The sequence below is a fragment of the Panthera onca genome, chromosome B4 (genome assembly GCF_046562875.1).
Source record: "Panthera onca isolate mPanOnc1 chromosome B4, mPanOnc1 haplotype 2, whole genome shotgun sequence".
NCBI lineage: Eukaryota > Metazoa > Chordata > Mammalia > Carnivora > Felidae > Panthera > Panthera onca.
Window position 1 is genome coordinate 46,505,717 of NC_138345.1, and position 13,751 is coordinate 46,519,467.

Sequence of the window (13,751 nt, forward strand, 5' to 3'; positions counted from 1 at the left end):
CATGGCTAAAGGGGAGGGAAGGTTGCAGATGGAATTAAGTTTGCTCATTTGCTGACCCACGAATAGGGAGATTATTTGGGATTATCTGGGTGGATCCAATGTCACAAGGGTCCTGAAAGGTGGAAGAGGAGGGCAGAAGACATCAGAGTGACGGGATGAGAGAACTCAACATGCCTTTGCTGGCTTTGAAGGTGGAGGAAGGAACCGTGGAGCCAAGGAACACAGAGCCTCTAGAAGCTGGAAGAGGAAAGGAAAAGGAGCCTCCCCTAGAGGCTCCAGTAGGGAATGCAGCACCATCAACACCTTCATTGCCACCCGTGAGACCCAGGTTAGACTTCTAGCCCACAGTCCTGCAAGGGATTAAGTTTGTGTTGTTTCAAACCACTAGGTTTGTGGTGATTTGTTATAGCAACAATGGAAACCAATACATAAGGAGAATGTATTGTTAAGTGTGAGGGGAGATGTTAATATTCACCAGGCTTCCTGGTTCTTCATCCCTCGAGTCCAGGCAAGTGATCCATTTGTCTACTTTCAGGATCAGTCTCATTGCCACTGGGATCAGTTCTGATCCTGGCAGTAAACATATGGGGTGTTTGTTGATATAAGATCGTGTATTAAACTGCACTCCTGTTGCCTGTGCCAGTGTTTCCTGAAAACACGTTCCCAGCTCCTGCCCTCCTTCAGCACAGGTGACTCACCTCATTCTGAACCCAATTTCAGGTCGTATCTGCCCCTGCCTCGAGATCCCTGTTCCCGATCTCCTTTTCCTCCACCAGATTGTACTGCATACTTGAGCCTGCCGAGGCCCCACACTTGCATCACCCCTGACACAACTGTTTCTTCCCTCTGCTTGGGATTTTGTTTTTTGCCCGTGCGACAGAGGGAAAGATGTATTATAATGATGTACTGGCAATACCTCCCTTCTTGTCCACGGGATGAATGCATGCTTTGTATACTCAGCTCACTCTAGAGGGCTTGCTGAATTAAGCAGGGTGGCTGGCAGTGAAGAGAATTAACATGTGAGGGAAGACCAAAGTTCTCCACCTACCACAGGCTGAGGGGGATCGTTGGAAGAAAATTTGATGAGAAGGTTGAATAAGCAGTAGAGATGGGTGAGCTATAAGCCTGGAGATGTTGAGGAAATAGAAACTGAACAAATATTTAAATTATTTTTTTTCAACGTTTTTTATTTATTTTTGGGACAGAGAGAGACAGAGCATGAACGGGGGAGGGGCAGAGAGAGAGGGAGACACAGAATCGGAAACAGGCTCCAGGCTCCGAGCCATCAGCCCAGAGCCTGACGCGGGGCTCGAACTCACGGACCGCGAGATCGTGACCTGGCTGAAGTCGGACGCTTAACCGACTGCGCCACCCAGGCGCCCCAAAACTGAACAAATATTTAAAAGGAAGGTTTCCTAAGGGCGCTTGGCTGGCTCAGTTGGTAGAGCATGCAATTCTTGATCTCGGGGGCATGAGTTCGAGCCCCATGTTGGATGTAGAGATTACTTAATAAAAAATAAAGGAAAATGAAGAAAAAAGAGGAACGTTTCCTATATGGTGTGTAATGTAATATTGTCTTTGCTTCGCTGAGAAACACTCAGTAAATGTTGGCTTTGTGGGAGCTTGGAGGCGGTAAGTGCTGAGGGCTGCCCTAAGGTAAGGGCAGGATGACCCCAAACGGCCCAAATAGTTTCAGATGGAGAGAATGAGGAAAGGGACGGAAGTGGTCTTCCCAGTGGAAGGCCTTTCAGCAGGGATCCTTCAGAAAGGCTGCAGGAAGTAGCTGTCCCTCAGAGCAGTCCAAGAGGGACACATGAGGGCATTTACCTGCCTGCACGCTCCTGTCTCCATTTCCGTTGGCCAGGGTTCACCTCCTGAACTCCTAGATAGTGTCGTCTGGCCACTCTGTGACCACTCAGAAAATGATTTCACACACTGCCATTTCATTGAAGTCTGGAAATGGGCAGTGACTCACATGGGTGGGGCACTGACAAAATGAAAGAACAGAAGAGGCAGTGGAGGGAATCTGAGAAGGCTGAAAACATTTGTCTCCGTGATGAGAAAAGCTTTTATTAAAATCTGGCTCTAGGGGCACCTGGGTGGCTCAGTCGGTTAAGCATCTGACTTTGGCTCAGGTCATGGTCTCACGGGTTAGTGAGTTCAAGCCCCGCATCAGGCTCCCCACTGACAGTGCAGAGCATGCTTGGGATTCTTGCTCTCTCCTCTCTTTCTGCCCTCCACCACTCACACTTTCTCTCTCTCTCGAAACAAATAAATAAAAACTTAAAAAGAAAAAAAAGAAGCCATACCTTCTATTTCAAAAAAAAAAAAAAAAACTCACTCCAAATTGTAAATCATGTTTTCAAGTGCACAGCTAATAAATGTATGAACTTACTTTTTTTTTTTAATGGTTATTTATTTTTTGAGAGAGAGAGAGGGAGTGAGCAGGGGAGGAGCAGAGAAAGAGGGGGACAGAGGATCCAAAGCAGGCTCTGTGCTGACAGCAGAGAGCCCAATGCTGTCTCGTGGGGCTGCAACTCAAGAACTGTGAGATCATGACCTCAGCCAAAGTTGGACACTTAACTGACTGAGCCACCCAGGCACTCCAAATTTACGTTTTTTTTCATAAAGACATATGAAAAACTACTGAGGAAACATTCCCTAATGCTAATTAACAATGCCCCAGAAATCTCATCTTTAGAATTTCAAATTATAGCCATAGTGCTGCAGTCTAACAGGTGGGAAGCTTCTAGCATTTGGATTTTTAAAAGGTCATGCTGTCTCAAAAATAAATAAACATTAAAAAAAATTAAAAAAAAAAAAAGGGGGGGGGGCGCCTGGGTGGCTCAGTCACTTGGGCGTCTGACTTCGGCTCAGTTCACGATCTCACCATTGGTGGGTTCTGGCCCCGTGTCGGGCTCTGTGCTGACAGCTCAGAGCCTGGAGCTTGCTTTGGATTCTGTCTCTCTCTCTCTCTCTCTCTCTCTCTGCCCCTCCCCTACTTCCCCTGTCTCTGTCTCAAAAATAAATAAACATTAAAAATTTTTTTAAAAGGTCATGCTGTTTAATTACTCAAGTAATACATATAATATTTTTACTAGTAAAAAAAAAAAATTTTTTCAAGCCAAAACCACCCTTCCGAGTGAAGGCAGTTGCATTTTCTCTGCCCTTTCTTAACTCAGCCCTGAACGGAAAAGGGGCATGATTTGAGGGGCAGATTTGGGGAAAATAAAGTGGGCATGCTCAGTTCATTCCCACCCACTTTCCTCCTTGGAATCCAGCCAGCATGAGGTCCACTCTCAGGGCGGGCTGACGCTTCCACTCACGGCAAGGCAAATCCCCCTTGGACCTGGACTGCTGGATTTTATTCTGCAGCTGGGTGTTGGGAAGCTTTTCTGACTCTCAACCCAGCTTTATCAGGAACTAGGTACGACTTTGGCCTTCTCCTTCCACTCCTTTATCTCAGTTTGTTTTGAACTCAGAAAAGGAGGAAGGGGTGCTATTTGTCGGGCTCTGCTTCAGTGTTCCGACGTTTGATACATTGGCCAGAAAATTGGTGTGGGAGAAATAAGGTACACAATTAGGGAGAAGCGAATGAATGCCCATGGAGTGACTGAGGCTTCTGGAGTGGCATGGGATTGGCCTTGGCCCTGTGGTCTTGCTCCTTAGTGTGTATGTGCAGGACATTTCGATCTTGGCAGTCTTACATTGAGCCAGGTAGGTTTTTATGGTGGTGCAGTGGGCTCTTAACAGCTGTGGCCTGGGAAAAAAGACCTTAGAAAAGCCACTCTGAGGCTGGAAGAGGACTTTGGCAATGGCACAGGGGCCACGAGAGGGACTTATCAGGGGCCAGCAGGCTGAAGAGGTCTTAATAAGCAGTTACAGCTGAGGCAAGGGTTCAATTATAGGGAGAAAGAAACAGTCTTTTCATATACTGCCCTTTTAGATATTGAAGGAGTAGAAAAATATTTGCTGTTTTTAAACCGTGGGGGCAGCTGGGTTCTCTTTGGACCGCAGAGCACTAATGAGAGATTAGTTTTCAGTGTGCTAGTACTAAGTTCAGGTGGGTAATGTAAACAAACTGTCCTAATTTTGATTCCTTTTTAATGTTGTTTTGAACTATCTTCAAGGGCAAAAGTGGATGGACTAAGTTTGCATTTATGTGGCTCAAGAATCACTCCCTCTACTTGTCCTCGAGGTTGCTAGAAACTGGTTACGGAAATGGGATGGAGAAATCCTCCCCAGGTGATGGTTTTCTTCCGCCTGAGGAATGCCACAGAAAGAGGCGGTGGAAAAAGCCACGGCAGCACAGGAATAAAAATGCTTACTGGTTACTTTGGGAGCTCTGTCACTGGATGGAATTCACCTTCAGTGCAACACTGCAGTGCAGACAACTAAAATTCAAAAGGGACTCGGAAATCAAGAGGTTTCTAATATCTGGGTGGGAAAGGACAGCTCCACAGATAAGATCTGATCAACGAAGATGTTGCCAGTGCTGCGCGATTCTAACTTGGCAAGGAGGCAGCAGCCCCTCAAATGCCTTGCCAGAGGTGGAACTTGCTGGATGTGAAAAATGCAAGGTGCCATTGTGCGGAAATTAACCTGTAGCTAGTAGATTTCTCGTAACTAGGTTTTTAAATTTATTTTTAAAAAGTCTTTATTTATTTATTTATTTATTTATTTATTTGTTTTTGAGAGAGAGAAGGAGAGCGAGCAGGGGAGACACAGAAAGAGAGGGAGACACAGAATCCAAAGCAGGCTCCAGGCTCCAAGCTGTCAGCACAGAGACTGACCCGGGGCTCAAACCCATGAACCGCAAGATCATGACCTGAGCTGAAGTCCGGCTCTCAACGGACTGAACTGCCCAGGCGCCCCCCTCCTAACTGGGTTTTAACTCACAGTCCATCAATTCTGGATTCTTGGTCTCACTCAACTGGCTTCTGGTGAGGCTGTTATTTCTGCAACAGTTTTTGGCGACCCAAAATACTGTTGGCGACCCGCACTACTGATTCTGGGAATGTATTTTGCTTGATAATTTGCTTGAAAAATCGGCTTGTTTTCTGCCTCTGGTGTGTGTAGAGTGGGTGCTGTGATCATTTTGCATGTTCTGTAAATCTATAGACTCTTGGAAAAAGCAGAGTACAGACTTGCTGGGGGTAACTATTGTTTTCTAATTGGGAGGCCCTCTAGGAGCTGCCCCCATTCCAGTGAGATCCAGCTTAAAATGTAGCTTAAAAGATCCCTGCCTCTACCCAAGCATCGAAATCCCCTCCATCTGAGACAGAGCAGCTCGAATAAAAAGTTGGGGGAAATGAATTTTGGACTTCAATTTCTTTGAATTTTAATTCACCAAAACAGGATAATTTTGTTTTGAACCTTGCTTTTTTTGAACCTTAATGTCTCATGATTTTTACTTCATGCCTTGGACCTTAATTTCTCTCTAGACATTTGATAAAGGGAAGATGTTTATGTTAAAATTTTTTCCCCTCAACATTATTAGCATTTTGTTATTGAGGTTTTGTTGTGCATATTATAATGGGAATAGTGCATTTGTCATTTTTATTTTAATTTTATTATTATTTTAAATAATTTTAATGTTTTTAAGTTTATTCACTCTGAGACAGAGAGAGAGAGACAGACAGAGAGAGAGAGAGTGCACACAAGTGAGGGAGGGGCAGAGAGAGGGAGAGAGAATCCCAAGCAGGCTCTGCACTGTCAGCACCAAGCCCAATGTGGTGCTTGAACCCACGAACCGTGAGATCATGACCTGAGCCAAAGTCAGACGCTTAACCGACTGAGCCACCCAGGAGCCCAGTTTTATCAGTTTTTAAAAACGTTTATTTATTTATTGAGAGAGAGAGAGCAAGCATGTGTGGGGGAAGGGCAGAGAGCAGAAGAGAGAGAGAATCCCAAGCAGGCTCTGTGCTGGCAGCGTAGAGCCTGACGGGGGCTCAATTCCATGAACCCCTGAGACCATGACCTGAGCCAAAACCAAGAGTCGAAGATCAACCGAGTCACCCAGGCGCCCCTTTGTCATTTAATTTCAATCCCGGGGCATCTGGGTGGCTCAGTCTGTCAAGCATCCGATTTCAGTTCAGGTCATGATCTCATGGTTTGTGGGTTCAAGCCCTGTTTTGAGCTTTGCGCTGACAGCTCAGAGCCTGGCGCCTGCTTCAGATTCTGTATCTCCCTCTCTCTCTGTCCCTCACCTGCTCAGTCACGCTCTCTCTGTCTCTCTCAAAAATAAATAAACATTGGAAAAAAATGTTCTTTAAATCTCAATCCTGATCCTCTGGTATGCTATGTGGAAAACATGGATAGGCATGATAAAAACGGATAATAGAAAAATGAAAAGTTCAGATTTGGGTACAAAATGGCATTGAACTATTTAATCAATGCATATAGGGAACTATTTTGGAACCTTTTGTGAGTGAAATCTGTCTTGCCCACCAGTGTTCCTGGGAGGGGACAAAGTTGGGTAATATAAGAGGGAGGAGTAGTCTCATGAAGATGGGGCAGGACTGTTCTGATAGGCTCCTGAGGTCCTCTCTTGAGGATGTCACACACACCTCTGCTGACATAGGCTTAATGGCTAAAACCAGTGGTTTAAGAGAACAAAAATCAAGGGAATATTAGTGGGGGGATAATTCTTAACTGACTTTTGATATTACCTTCTGCCATAGATTGAGTGATTCTCCAAGCATATCCATGTCCTAATTCCCGGAACCTGCGAACATATTCTTTTATGTGGTACCAACGACTTTGCAGATGTGATTAAGTTAAGATCCTGACGTGGGGAGGTTATCCTGGATTATCTGGTTGGCCTGATGTGACCACAAGGGTACTTAAAGGGGGACACAGAAGAGTCAGAGAGGAAGGTGATGTGATGACAAAGCCAGAGATGGGAATGATGAGCTTTGGCGAGGGAGGAAGGAGACACAGCCAACAAGCACAGGCAGCCACTAAATGTTGAAAATGACAAAAAAAAAAAAAAAAGGGGGGGGGGAGTGGGATTCTTCCTCTCCCTCAGAGCCTCCAGAAGGAACCAGCCCTTCCAGCACCTGGACTTTACCTCTGAAAAGTGAAATGGATTTTGGACCTCCGACCTCCAGAACTACTAGAGAATAAAGATGCATTGTTTTAAGTAACAATGTGGTAATTTGTTACAGTCCCAACAGGGAATGAATACCACTTCCATCTGTGAAGGAACCTGACTTAGTAGATCTCCTTGTGTTCTTGGAGAGGGTGATGTAATCTGATTGGTAAATTCCAGAATAATAAATTGAGCATGAATGGCTTGGTTTCATTCTTCTTCCTCTTTGGGAGCCAGGCAGCCCAAGAAAGCACCCACTCTGCTATTTGCAGGGCAGGGCCACCCAGGTGATGGGATCTGCCCCTCTTGGGGCTGCTGGGTTTGGCTGGTTCAGTCGGTATAGTACTGTGTGGTTCAGTATTAGTAAGCTCATTTGCCTTCCATGCTAAGCTACATTCTCTAGTGGCTCTTTTTTTAATGTTTATTTATTTTTGAAAGAGAGAGAGAGAGAGAGAGAGAGAGCAAGAGAGCAGGGGAGGAGCAGAGGGAGAGGGGGACACAGGATCCAAAGCAGGCTCCAGGCTCTGAGCTGTCAGCACAGAGCCCGATACAGGGCTCGAACTCATGAACCGCGAGATCATGACCTGAGCCGAAGTCAGACACTTAACCAACTCAGCCACCCAGGTGCCCCTTCGGTGACTTTTATCAGAAAAGGTGATATTTCGGTTCCCATGGATCACTTCTTTGTCTTATTTCTCTCTTTATGTATAACTCAAGCATGATAAAAGGGTGAACTTGAAGATAATAGATTGAACAAAAGTGGCACAACCTTTTCTTCCAGCTCCAAATTTCTATAAGGTCTATAAGAAATGGAAAAGGTAGATGAAGAAAATCACAACTGCATGGGAAACAAGAGGGGGAAATTTCCAGGGACCAGAAATTGTGACAAATGCCTGTATGATACAGGCACAGGTGAAAAAGATCTATGATAGCCAAAACTTGAATATTGTTTTTTTGTTTTTGTTTTTGTTTTGCTGCAAAATATAGGAAGGACACCCTGAATGCTCACTGCCCCAAACTGGTAGATGCTAGCAGCAGGAAAAAGTTCAAAGTTCAAATAAGTTGACTGATTCGGGTACCGCAGCAGGAATGTCTAGATGGTTTGATCCCTCCTTAGCACCACCTTCTCCTACCCCTTCCGCCGGATAATAGTAATGGTACTGTCTATCTCCAGTGAAGAAAAATGGGGAGGAAGGTGACAGTAAGAAAGATAAGGCAGGGCCCCACCTTCAGTGTCTGGCAACGTCTGGGAAGAATGAGGAGCATCTGTACCAGAACACTAGCCACCGAGGTATAACCAGTGGTAATCCTATCCTTCCTCAAAACAGGCCAAGAAAAGCAATGCGACGTAGATCTAACAGATGCCCTCTACAGAGATGAGTGAAAAATCAAGAATGTCCAACTTTGAAGAATGCCACCACGACAGAGAGAGACGGTCAAACTTCCACCTGAGGAAATGGAGTCCGTAGAGCAAGAAGATTAGGGCTTTGCAACAAGTTATGATTTGTGTTCACATTCTTGTGAACGCTGAATACACATAAGTATGAATAAGCCAGAGATTATGGAATCTGATTGTTGAAATAATAAAAGGGCTCCATCAGATTTGCTGGAAAACAAATTAACGAACTGGAAAACAGAGCTAGAAAGTTCTCTACATAATCAAGATACATGAAAGATCTAGAATTTTCAGTTTTATCTAATCAGAGTTCCAGAGAGAAAGACTATAGAATATGGAAGCGAGGCGGAGCATTTAAATAAGTCATTCAGAGAAGACTTGCTTCCTCAGATTGAAAGGACCTACAAATAGTATGAAATGTATGAATAGAAGAGATAAGGAAAAAAGCCTTAAAATCTTCCAGACAAAATAAACAGAATGCCTACAAAGGAGGGAGGGAGGGAGAATCAAACAGACATCAGATTTCTCATCAAAAACACTGTATTAAAAAATATCGGTGCAATGGTATCTTCATAATTTTAAGAGACGCTGACTTTTTAGAGCATTTTGACCACTTTTAATTGTACACAGTGGCATACAAGTATATTCACATTGTTGCATGACCATCCAATCTATCCAGCTCCAGACCTCTTCATCATCCCCACTGAAACTCGATGCTCAGTAAACACTAATCCCCCATTCCCTTCTCCCCACAGCTCCTGGCAGCCACCATTCTTTCAGAAGGGACAATAACTTTTAATTTAGGATTTTCCAAGGCCCAATGAAACAGAAGAAAAGGATGGGGGTCTTTTCCTACCAGACATGCACCATTAATATAGAGCTATTGTTATTCAAACAGAATGACATTAGTGCATGGATGGACAAGTAGACAACTAGGAACAGAACAGAAGCTCAGAACAGACCAAACTATTTATGAAAACGATTTATACAAAATGGACACTCTGGATCTATAGGGAAAGGAAGAACTATACTAGTGATGCTTGATAACCCCTTATACATAATTAGATCCCTAGCTCACAGATATACCAAAAATGAATTCTAGATAAGGACTCAAACTGAAAAGTAACTTTTATTTATATATTTTTTAATTTTTTTATTAAAAAAAAATTTTTAATGGTTATTCTTGAGACAGAGACAGAGCATGAACAGGGGAGGGGCAGAGAGAGGGAGACACAGAATCTGAAACAGGCTCCAGGCTCTGAGCTGTCAGTACAGAGCCCCACACGGAGCTCGAACCCACGAACCGTGAGATCATGACCTGAGCCGAAGTCCGACGCTTAACCGGCTAAGCCACCCAGGCGCCCCAAAAAGTAACTTTTAGAAGAGAAAATGGGAGAATGTTTTTATGGTCTTGCTCTTTAGGATAAAATGAAGCCGAAAACCCAAGCCATAAAGGAAAAAATTGGTAATTTCAACAACATTAACATGTAGACAATGTCTGGTTATTAAAAGTCATTATAAACATTGAGAAGTTGCAGGGGTGCCTGGGTGGCTCAATCGGTTAAGCATCGGACTCTTGATTTCAGCTCAGGTCATGATTTCATGGTTGTGAGATAGAGCCTCGCATCAGGCTCCATGCTGGGTGTGGATCCTGCTTAAGATTCTCTCCCTCTCCTGCTGCCTTTTCCCTGCTCATGTGTGCACCCTCTCTCTCTCTCTCAAAAAAAAAAAAAAAAAAAAAAAAAAAAAAATCGAGAAGTTACAATCCAAAAGGTGATATTTGTAACAGATATAACCCACAAAGATTGGTGTGCAGATTACATAAAGAACTCCTACAGATCAATAAAATATAAATAACCCATTAGAAAAAGACAAAAATATAAACAAATTCACAGAAAAGTAAAACCAAATGACAAATAGGATGATCAACCTTCCTAAGATTCATAAAAAATGAAAAGAAAAATAATAATGTGATTCATTTTTTTAGCCAGTTTGGCAAAAACGAATATAAATGTGATACCAATTGTTGGTGAGAACGTAGAGCCATAGGACCTATTCTGCACCATTGGCAGGAAGGTAAACTAGTATGTCCACTTTGGAGAACAATTTGGTAATGTCTAGAAGAATTACAAATGCACATAACCTAAGGCCTAGGATTTCATTCTGAGGATTCATTCTAGGAAGTCAACAAGACTTGCACAAGAATGTTCAGAGCAACACGGTACAAGTAAAAAAATTAGAAATCTGCATTAGAAATATACATCAAGGGCACCTTGGTGGCTCAGTCAGTTAAGCATCTGACTTCAGCTCAGGTCGTGGTCTCATGGTTCATGAGTTCGAGCCCTGCGTCAGTCTCGCTGCTGTCAGCACGGAACCTGCTTCGGATCCTCTTTCCCTCTCTCTTCCTCTCCCCCACTCGTGCGCTCTTTCTTTCTCAAAAATAATAAATAAACATTAAAAAAAAAGAAATACACATCAATAGGAAAATGAGTAGTTAGCTCGGATTCTATTAATAAAAAGTTGTACTACAAGCAAATCTGATTAAATTATGATTAAGCTTGAGCTTCACCTTCAGGATAGGGATGTCTTTCACAAATGTAATGTTGAATGAAAAAAGCAAATTGGCAAAAAAATACACCTAGTAAGATATCATTTATAGAAAGTTTAAAACAACCAAAAGAATACTATGTATTGATTCCGGATACGTCTGTAGTAGTTAAAACCTAACAAAATGTATAGGATGATAAGCACCAAATAAAGGATAGTGTTTGCCACAAGAAGGAAAGGAGGAGGATGTGATCACTGAGAGAAAAACAGAGCCAAAGAAGTAACTATAGAAGATTTGAATCAGACAATTAAAAGCTTTTTGTTTTTTAATGTTTATTTTTGAGAGAGAGACAGAGACAGAGACAGAGACAGAGCATAAGTGGGGAAGGGCAGAGAGAGAGGGAGACACAGAATCTGAAGCAGGCTCCAGGCTCTGAGCTGTCAGCACAGAGCCTGATGCCGGGCCCGAACCCATGAACCAGGAGATCATGACCTGAGCCGAAGTCAGACACATAACTGACTGAGCCACCCAGGCGTCCCCAGACATTAAAATCTTAATCAAGCATATGCAAATATATGTATCATATATATATATATATATATATATATATATATATATCTCCAACAGGCAGAGAAATAGCATTTTCTTCAAATACACATAAAACATGGACAAAAATTGAGCATGTAGTAGGCCAGTTTCCCAACCTGTATACCATGTGGGACCTGTGTCCCATGGGCCAGAGGTTTGGGTATTATAGCCTGACTCCCACCAGCATCCTAGTCTGGGGCTCCAAATTCCTTTTACCCTAATGAGATGCACAAATATCATTTTTTACATGTGCCACAACACCAAGAAAGTTTGGGAAGCAGATACTTGACCATAAAGAAAAGCTTAACAAATTTCAAGTCACATGCAGTGATTACAATGTAATAAAATTAGAAATTGAAGATAAAAAGAACCATTCCCAAACCTGTACACTTAAAAATTAAGAATAAAAAGAGACACGTAAATAACTCTTGGATTAAAGAGAAAGTCAAAATAGAAAATACAAGTTATTGGGGCACCTGGGTAGCTCAGTCAGTTAGGTGTCCGACTTCGGCTCAGGTCATGATCTTACGGTTTGTGGGTTCGAGCCCTGCGTCGGGCTCTGTGCTGACAGCTCAGAGCCTGGAGCCTGCTTCAGATTCTGTGTCTTCCTCTTTCTCTGCCCCTCCCCTGCTTGTGCTCTGAATCTTTCTCTCTCAAAAATAAATAAACATTAAAAAAAAGATACAAATTACTTAGAATGGAACAAAAAAGAACATTACATGTTAAGATCCACAGAATGGGACCAAACAAGGAAATCCATAGTATGTATGTATGTATTTAAAGTAATCTGTATGCCCAACACAATGTGGGGCTTGAACTCACAAGCTGGAGATCGAGTTGCACACTTTTCCAACTGAGTCAGCCAGGAGCCCCAGAAATCTGTAGTTTTAAATGCACTTTTTTGGAAAACAAGAAAGACAGAAAATAAGTGCCTGAGCTGAAGTCAAGAGTCAGAGACTTAACTGACTGAGCCACCCAGGTACCCCTAAGATTTTATTTTTTTAAGTAATTTCTACACCCAGTGTGGGACTCAGACGTACAACCCTGAGATCAAGAGTCTCAAGCTCCATGGACTGAGCAGGCGCCGCATCTTACATTTTTATTTGATAAATCAGGCAACTCTAAAATTAATGAAAATAGAAAATAAAGTTAGATTTTTTTGGGGGGGAAAAAGCAATTAGATAAACTTTTATATAGTTTAATTAAAAAAGATAAACTTGGGGCGGCTGGGTGGCTCGGTCGGTTAAGCAGCCGACTTCGGGTCAGGTCACGATCTCTCGGTCCGTGAGTTCGAGCCCCACGTCGGGCTCTGTGCTGACAGCTCAGAGCCTGAAGCCTGTTTCGGATTCTGTGTCTCCCTCTCTGACCCTCCCCCATTCATGCTCTGTCTCTCTCTGTCTCAAAAATAAATAAACGTTAAAAAAAAAATTTAAAAAAAAGATAAACTTAACATTGGGATAGAAAGAGACATACTACAGATATATAGAGGAGATTTTAAGAGTTATTACAGAGTACCATGTGTAATTTATGCCAATACATTTGATGAAATGGACAATTATTGAAGATAACCTAAATGTCAAATATTGGATCCACAATAAAGAAAAAACCCGAATATACCAATAACCACAAAAGAAATTGAAATCGTTGTCAAAAAAATACCTACCGAAAAGGTACACGGTCCCAACGTGGTCTGTGTTCTACAGTGAATTCTTCCAAGCAGTTAAAGGACATAATTCCCATCCTATCCCAGCCTTTCTAGAGCACAGAATCAGATGGGAAGCTATGTGATTCATTTTACAATCCTGACATAACTCTGATACCAGCGAGGACAAAGGACAGCACAAGAGAAGAAACAGGCCCAATCCCTTAGAGTCAGTCAGTCACTCAATATGCAAATCTAATTTAGGTGTATTTTGAAAGAATAATGCATCATGAGTAATTAAAGTTTATCTTAGAATGTAAGAATAATCTAAATTAAAATTGTTAACTAATCTACTACATCAAGAGATTCATTTGACAAATGGTTACTGAGCTCCTATCACGTACCACGCACTGTACTGGGAACTGGGAAAGCAGCAGTAAACCAAAACTTAAAAAAAAGACGTTTAAGTCAACTTTACCCAAAA

At 42.6% G+C, this 13,751-nt stretch overlaps 1 protein-coding gene across 6 annotated transcripts in view; it reads left to right on the top strand.

Moving 5' to 3' along the window:
• APOLD1 (apolipoprotein L domain containing 1) overlaps positions 1-13,751 on the top strand; it is a 62,582-nt gene that overhangs the window by 27,302 nt on the left and 21,529 nt on the right. For 5 of the 6 annotated variants that reach the window (XM_078450080.2, XM_078450082.2, XM_078450081.2 and 2 more), the window contains one exon: positions 192-328. The exons of the other annotated variant lie outside the window; for it this stretch is intronic. The gene's annotated coding sequence lies outside the window, so the exon portion shown is untranslated. The remainder of the gene's footprint in view (positions 1-191; positions 329-13,751) is intronic. 6 annotated transcript variants of the gene reach the window in all.